The sequence below is a fragment of the Phoenix dactylifera genome, unplaced genomic scaffold, assembly GCF_009389715.1.
Source record: "Phoenix dactylifera cultivar Barhee BC4 unplaced genomic scaffold, palm_55x_up_171113_PBpolish2nd_filt_p 001129F, whole genome shotgun sequence".
Lineage (NCBI taxonomy): Eukaryota > Viridiplantae > Streptophyta > Magnoliopsida > Arecales > Arecaceae > Phoenix > Phoenix dactylifera.
Window position 1 is genome coordinate 36,555 of NW_024068472.1, and position 8,170 is coordinate 44,724.

General features: G+C 37.3%; 1 non-coding gene across 1 annotated transcript; it reads left to right on the plus strand.

Annotated features, from left to right (window-relative positions):
• The first annotated feature begins 235 nt into the window (after positions 1–235).
• Positions 236–341, plus strand: LOC120108023. The gene has a single exon (XR_005509563.1). It is a non-coding gene; the product is annotated as a small nucleolar RNA R71 (small nucleolar RNA).
• The last annotated feature ends 7,829 nt before the right edge of the window (positions 342–8,170 follow it).

Consider the following 8,170-nt stretch of genomic DNA (forward strand, 5'->3'; position numbering starts at 1 on the left):
AGACAGGTCCATAGAATGACTTATTTCACAAATGGTCCCTTTTCTTTGAGAACTCGGGGGTGCTTGACGAGAACATGAAGCATGGTGGAGGGAGTTTTCATTTAGATTTTCAAATAATTTCCATGCTTCATGCTCATTTTGAAGCATGAATGTCCCCCCACATGCGGCATCAATCATCTGACGGTTTCGTTCAGTCAATCCGTCATAGAAGCGTTGCACTAGCTGCCACTTAGGTATTTGATGATGTGGGCATTTACGGATTAGGTCCCGAAATCTCTTCCAAGTTTCATGAAATTCTTCTCCCTCAGTTTGGGAGAAGCTTGTGATAGCACGTCTAAACTGGTTCGTTCTTCCTATGGGAAAGTATTTTTTTAAGAATTCTTGTTGCATTTGACCCCAGGAATAAATCGAGTTGGCTTCTAAAGAATTCAACCATTGCTTGGCTCTATCTTTAAGGGAGAAGGAGAATAATCTAAGTTTCAGAGCATCATCAGTAAAATTCTGAATCTTGACAGTGGTGCAAATCTCAAGAAATTCATCTAGGTGTTTATATGGATCTTCATTGGTGAGCCCATAAAAAGATAGAAGCATTTGGATCACACTAGACTTTATTTCATATTGTACAGCTGCTACCTCAGGTAATCGAATGCAAGATGGGGAAGTGTAAATAGTGGGAGTAAAATATTCCCTCAGGAGTTTGGGTTGTTCTTCAGCCATCTTAAGAGGTGGGGATGATCCTAATGTTTTGATCTTAGCTCGAATGTTCCTAAGGGTTCGTTCTATTTCAGGGTCAAAAGGTAATAGGTTTTGTACTCTAGAACGACTACCGTGCATACACTAGTACTCGATCAATCAAGCATGCAATAAAAGAGAAAAGCATATCAATCCTAGTCTTTGTCCTAAAATCACTAGACAGCTCCTAACTGGTTTGAAGAGGGCACCTAAGCCTCCAATCCGGTCTAATGAACCGAGTTGACCAGGTAAGCTCCCAGGTAAGTGGAGGGGTCACGATGCGTTTGCAAAGGTCCCACTTAAAACCCACTTGCCTCGAACAGATGAACTGTCTCCCTTATAGGGACAAAGCTTGCCTAGACATCAACTAAGCCACAGAGCGAAATTGGTGCAACTTTCGGTGATCTTCGTCCTATTGAGCTCGAATGTCCCTAGGAGCCAACGTCTAATTGATTTTAATTAAAGATGACACTATGTGAGATTGAGTTCACCTAAGTTGGGCAAGAGTCCGGTGATGAAATCCGGCTCTTATCTTGTTGGGGTGATTGCCCTTACTATGTGCAAATTGATTTGTGTATGTGTATCAAGCATGCATTCACAATTTTGCTATAATTAAAATCAAACAATCACCACAAAATTTCAAACCAATAATTAATTTAAATAAGAAAAGTTTAGAGGTTACCAAAGGAAATTTCCCCAGCAATTTAATTTTTTTTAAACCTCTACAGCATTTCTTTTTCGGCAGTTCTCCTTTTGATCATCCCAGATTTTTTTTCTCGATTCCTGATCAAATAATATAAATAAAACTTAGTAAGGGAGAAAAAGAAGATAAGAAAAGTAACAATAAAAAAAAAAAAATTTTAAAGAATTTTTTTTAATTTTTAAATAATTTTTTTTAATAAGAAAAATAACTATGCTAGCAATCCACGGCAACGGCGCCAAAAATTGATCGGTTCTTTTAATTTTGAAAATAAACCACGCAATAGCACGTATCCTGTAGGACAGTGATTACGGGTGTCGGTCCACAGGGATTGGAGACAAGTTATTTTTCCTAATTAAATAATTACTTCAAAAAGGATAAGCTAGAGTAAATGATAAAAACATAAGAATTAATATGGGTGTAGTAGTATGAATTATCTATGGAGAGAGGTGTTTAGGGCTAGAATCCACCGATGGATTCGTAAGTGTGATGCTTTCAATGACTTAGATGCGTGTATGATCTGATTGCTCTTAACTACAAGTTAGGGCAATCATACAAAAAGCTGAAATCTAACCCACAGTATGAATCATCTAAGCCTGGCACAAACCATCTTTTCTAAGGATAGGCATGGTCTGTCCTATTTAGCATGATTCATCTGATGATTAATTTTTCAAAGATAAATCCGATAGTTGCATAGCAATCTCTTCCAAACCACAGGTATTGGATTCAATTTCGATAAACTAGATTAATTCATGCAAAGACTTTCTACAAGATAAACATCTTACATAAATTAAACAAGATATTTTAAGATCATAATTTCATTGAGTATGCAACTGTCTTACAATGCTAATAATCAAAAAAATGCAACACAAATACTCATCCATGGCTTCATCAAACCCCTAAACCAGGGTTCAGCCACTCATGATGCTCGGCGACTTTGATCGGCTTGCTGAGATGCTCCACGCCATCCGCATCATTTTCTTTCACTAATTGATCCGCTCCCAGCCTCCCTTCATTCTCTTTTTTTTTATTTCTTTTCTCTCCCGAACAGAGGCTCCTCTGTTCTTCAAAACCGAGCTCTCCCCCCCCAGCTCCCCCTTGCTGCCACCGAACGCCCTCTTTTTATAGCCGTCCGGCGCACGCGGAGAGAAGGAAGAGCGGATCACGGCAGCTGATTTTGGGGCGTGGTGCCGGGAGGCAGATGAAGGGCCGGATCACAGGCTGGTTGCGGAAGAGGTGATCCGTGGCATGATGCGGGAGGCTGAATCACAGGCTGGGGATTCCAGAATGGAGTTGACACGTGATGCTTACGGATGCAAAAGATCTCAAATTTGGAAGGGGGCTGGGATCATGCTTGCAGTCGGACGGAAGGAGTTGGATGGCCGTGGGATCGGATCATCCGGGATGCTGGCTGAAGGAGAAACGGGCGCGTTGGGAGGAGCCGAAGGAGAAGGTGGCCGGATCCGTGGCGTGATATGCTGGGAGCCTGTCTTGGACGATCGGAACAGCAGCGCGGAGGCGGGGATGCAGGCGGAGAAAGAGGCGGAGGAACGGGAGGCTGGCTGCACGCACGGTGATCGCGGAGGGGCTGGTCGCCGGCTGCACCGCGTGGAGGATCTGCATCGCTGGCGGGATCGACGGGAGGAACTGGCTGCACGCATGGTGATCACGTGGTTGGGAAGTTGGGAAGGATAGATAGCGGGAGGAATAAACAGCGGGATAGCGGGAGGAAGAAGATAAACAGTGGGTTTTTTTTATTATTTATTTATTTATTTATTTATTTATTTTTTATTGATTTATATATATATATTTAAAACACTGTTCATATGAACAGTGAATCCAGTAATTCTTCTCAAAATTATTTTTATTTATTTTATTATTTTATTTTATTATATATATATATATTTTAAATTATAAATTTTATATGAAGGCACGCAAGGCATTGGTTGGGAATTGACTTTGGGTTTGAGGTGGGTCATGATCGTTGATTTGCTTGAACTTGTTCTTGAGCCCAATGTCATTTTATTCTTACTAAACCGCTTCAGATTGAACTCAACCAGATCAGACCGTGACTTAATAAAAGGGTTAATCAAATATTTTTCCATACAATTATAACTTTCAATCTAACCAGGACCAAAGTCCATTGAATTATACCCTTAGCTTGATTGCAACTCCATCAGGTTAATAATTCAGGTCAACACAATCTCCTCCTTATATGTTTTCTTGTAGTTTTCATGAAAGATCGCAACCGGAAGAGAGACAAGTTCAGAGTCGGTTTTAAGAAAAGAATTATTTACTTCTTACCATAATTTAAATTTATTTCATTGTTTATTCAATTTCATGGTAAAATATGTATTTATCAGTTTAAGAACATTGATAAGTGCTATGAAAAGATAACTAAATTATAAATTATTCAGCACTTATCATGGGTTAATCACCAGGTGATTGACCCCATCCGATTACTGGACTACTACAGGCCGTCCGATCATTGGAGAAAGAAGGGCTCATAACCCTCTCTTTCCATTCAATGGGGTCTCTTATGATGTGTAGGGGTGCCACTGTGATCCAATCCTTGAAGATGAACGACGAAAAAAAGATTAAAAGTAGTTTTAATCTTTGTATTTAAATCTAAAATCATAGATATATTTAGATGAGATCTAAAAGTGATTTATGATTGATTTATTTTCTATTTTTGTATGACAAATCAGATATGAAAATCAGTTGCATATGATGTACATTGTTTAGGTTAAATCTATGTTAGTTTATATATATGATGTATGAACATGATTAAATCAGATATAAACATGAATTAAATCTGAAATTAACATGTTTAATTTACAAACTCAGATATGAAAATAAGTTTTAGGAACTAAAAGTTTGTAATCAACATGTAATTCAAGATTTATGCAATGATCTGAAATTTCTCATAAACCTATACTTAATTAAGAATTAAATGATGAATTCTAAAATCTAGAATTGTGAATTGAAATCTAATGACATTGCATAAATCTTGGAGCTTGGGTTAGCTCAAATCAGGTCCTCTAAACTGGGTTAGACTCGGGGTTAGAATCAAAGATGGACTAATTAGAGAAGTTGATCAAATCTAACTAAATTGTAATAAGATTAGGACAAGGATGCTCTAGATCAACTACATTTGTTATACTTGATCAAGTTCATGTCTTTAATTAGACCAAATGAAACTTGATTGAGGCTCAGTGGTTGAGCCTGAATCATTAGAGTGGTCAAATCGAAACTGGTTAACCAGTCGGTGTCTAAGGTAAGTTTGGCAGACTTGACCGGTAGTTTTTAATTGGGAGTTACTCACATTGATTCGTCTTTGTCGAGTTATTGGCATATCCCTCCGATCGATCTCACTTACCTGGCCGACTTGGTCAATCACATTTTGATTAGATCACTTAATGATTCGAGTTGACCCATGCCTGTAAGAAAAATCAGTGTGACTGATTTAGGTACCTCCTGATCCAGCTTGAATCTAGTCCTTAATTAATCTGACTTGGTGAAGTCAGTGGGAGGATCAAGAGAGGGGGTGAATTGGGTCTTTTTGAAATTAATAATGTGAAGTGAATGAGTTACAGTTATCTTCCAGTAACTTACAGATTTCGCAACAGAATTAAAGTTGCACAAATAAAGTAGTGAATAAGATAAGAAAAGCAGTTAGAAATATGCAGTGGAAGAAGAGAGATAAACCACACACAAATACTAAAATTTATAGTAGATCGGTGCACTCTCAGCACCTACATCTACTCCTCAAGCCACGCTTGAGATTTCACTATAATCTTGCAGATTACAGCCTGATTATTTTTCGGGCTCACAATAAAAAACCCAGTTGGTTTTCCCAGGCAACCAACCGAAAACCTATCACTATTTATTTTTCCGGGCTTACAAATAATCCAGTTGGTTTTCAAACAAATCAACCAAAAACTTTACACCGTTTGCTTTTCTGGGCTCACAAACAACCCGTTGGTTTTCAGACAAACCAACCAGAAATTTTTTTCCTTGCTGAATACTTCTGATTCAGCAACTTTCAATCAAAGCTTGGAAGAGCCTTTACAAGTTTCAGATAATGAAACTGTTACAACAACAAATAATCCAGATAAATAAATGTTGTAACCGGAAAACTTAAAGCTTCAGAGAATATAGAATGAATCAATAAAAATGAAATCTGAAGCCAATGAAGAAGTTGGCTGTGGATGAGCGTCCCAATGCTTGAACACCAGCTCTTCTTGATGTGATGAGAAGCTTCGACTGATTTCCTCACAGTAGCAAATTTCAGATGAATGCCAGTGAGGATGATGAACTTTTCAGCTCTTTTTGTTCTTCTTTCTTTTGTGGAAACTTTTCTTTCTTGACAGAATATTTTTCTCTTTTCTTGTTGTTTTTCCTTTCTGAGGTTCCCTTCAATTTATAGACGAGTTCATCAGAGGGATTTGAATTCTTTTCTTTCCATCCTGATGGAAATGTTTTCTGTTATAAAAGAAAACAAAAGTTGTTGCAAGCTTCCCGTTGTGGTCCCAGCAGTACAGGGGTCAACTCATGTAACTCAGGGGTCGACTCATATTTATCCTGGGTCGGCACTTCAAGATATTGAGATGGCTCTTGCTGTTGTAACTTCAAAGGGTCGACTCTTTAACCTTAAGGGTCGACTCATCCTCTTCAGGAGTAGCCTCTTTAAACACAAGGGTCGACTCATCCAATAAATTTTTCTGGCTGACCCTGAGACTGAACTGGGGTTGAGTCTTCAAACGCAAGGGTCGACTCTTCAATTTTGGAAGTCGACTCATTTGGAACAAGGGTCGACTCTTCAAACTTTGTCTCAAGCGGTAAAAGCTCTCTGTTCAATTTGAACTACACAAGGGTCGACTCATATTTTGCGGAGGTCGACTCATTGACTATGCAACTTGAAGAAAACATGCCAGAGTCAACTCAAACTTATCTTTTTTACTTAGGGGTCGACTCAGGTTTCTCAAACAGAAAATTTTAGACTTCTTCTTTGATCTCCATGGATTGGATTAAGATCATTTTTCTTTTAGAACATATCCAATAAACTGTTTATGAAGAATTAAGGACAATGATTTTGCCGTGCTTCATTTTTTCTGATTTTTCTTGACTTATAGAACTTCACAATTAAGCCAACATCATTAGTACACAATATTATCTTAAATATTTTGTAATCATCAAAATTTATCCTTTAGGGTTGACAATCTCCCTCTTTTTTATGATGACAAAACTATTGAGTCTAAAAGAATTTAGCAATAAATTTTAGAGCAATTATAAGAATTTTGTAATGAAGTTCCTAGCAAATATGACATTCAGAGATAAATGCATAATTTCAACAAGTTGAGAAGAAAATCTATCCCTATCAGTTTCAAATATTTAAATTACGCAGAGTTCTTTTTCTTCTTCTTTTCTTATGTTTTTTTTTGGCAGTACCATATATTACCATTTAAATCTCCCCTATATATTACCATTAATGTCATATATACTTTGGAATTATTTTCTTCTTTTCTTTTATCTCAGTTTGGAATTCTTTTCACATTGCACATTATTCTCCCCCTTTTTGTCATCAACAAAAGGAAGGAAAAAAAATGTGATTTCAATTTTCCTCTCTTTTTGTGAGCTTTAGCATTAAGGATTAATTAACAGGTGTGTTAAGGAGAGAAGGTATCAGACTCAATATTTTTGTAATGTATCAGAGCAGCATACTATTCAAGAAAATGTGTATTTCAAGAAAGATAAATATTCATTGCAATTGATAAATGAAATACATTTGATAAATCAAAATGCAATTGGTATCATGTTCAGTCAGCATACAAGTGTGCCAAAAAGATATGAAACGAAGCTCAATATAAAGTTTTTTGAAAACATGGGGTTCGGTCTAGGTTCAATCTAGGTTTAGTCTAGGTTTAAGGTTTTGAAGATGAAGGTCCAGACTGATCTTCCTCTTGCTCTTCCATCAGCTTATCAAGCTTGTTGATCAGTGCAGAGAGAGAGGTTGAAAGCTGAGTGTGTTCTTCTTTTAGTTCTTGTATAGAATCTTGAACATAATTTTCTTGTTCTTTCAAGTGTTCTTCAATTTCAGTAATTCTCCTCTGTTGATTAGCTGCTAGTTGCCTCAATCCTTGAAGTTCAACTTTTACTTCTTTTACCAAGTCAGTGAGATCAATCACTGAATTCCAGCAGATTCCAGAATTGAACAGTGCTTTTATGATGTTATCTCCAATAAATTTTAACTGCCACTTCTCAAGTCTTAGTGGAGGATCTGAGGATCTTTGGATTGAAGGAGGTTGACTGACTAGAGGCTCTTTTGGAGGTGCTTGAGTAGGGATTCTTTTGCCTTTAAGTGGTGTTGGAGTGTCTTGACCACTTTCATCTCGAATTCTTTTTCCTTTATGAATCCATTTTTCTTCAGCTTTGACAAATCCCATTCTCTTCAGTGATTTGTCATTATAGACATCTGAATATAGAAGTTCTTTCTTGGTCTCCCCTTCTAAATTCATATTGAAGTAAATGAAAACTGATGTCAAAACCTTTTCAGTGGCAATCCTTAAATCACATGATGCATAACTATTATGTCTCTTTCTGAGACATGATCAAACTTCCCTATATTCGGGAAGAACATCTTGTTGATCATATGATGCAGCAGACGCATCTCGGCATTCAACTAATTGGCACTGACTTCAGTCCAATCTTCTGTGACTTCTCTATTCAAAATTGAAC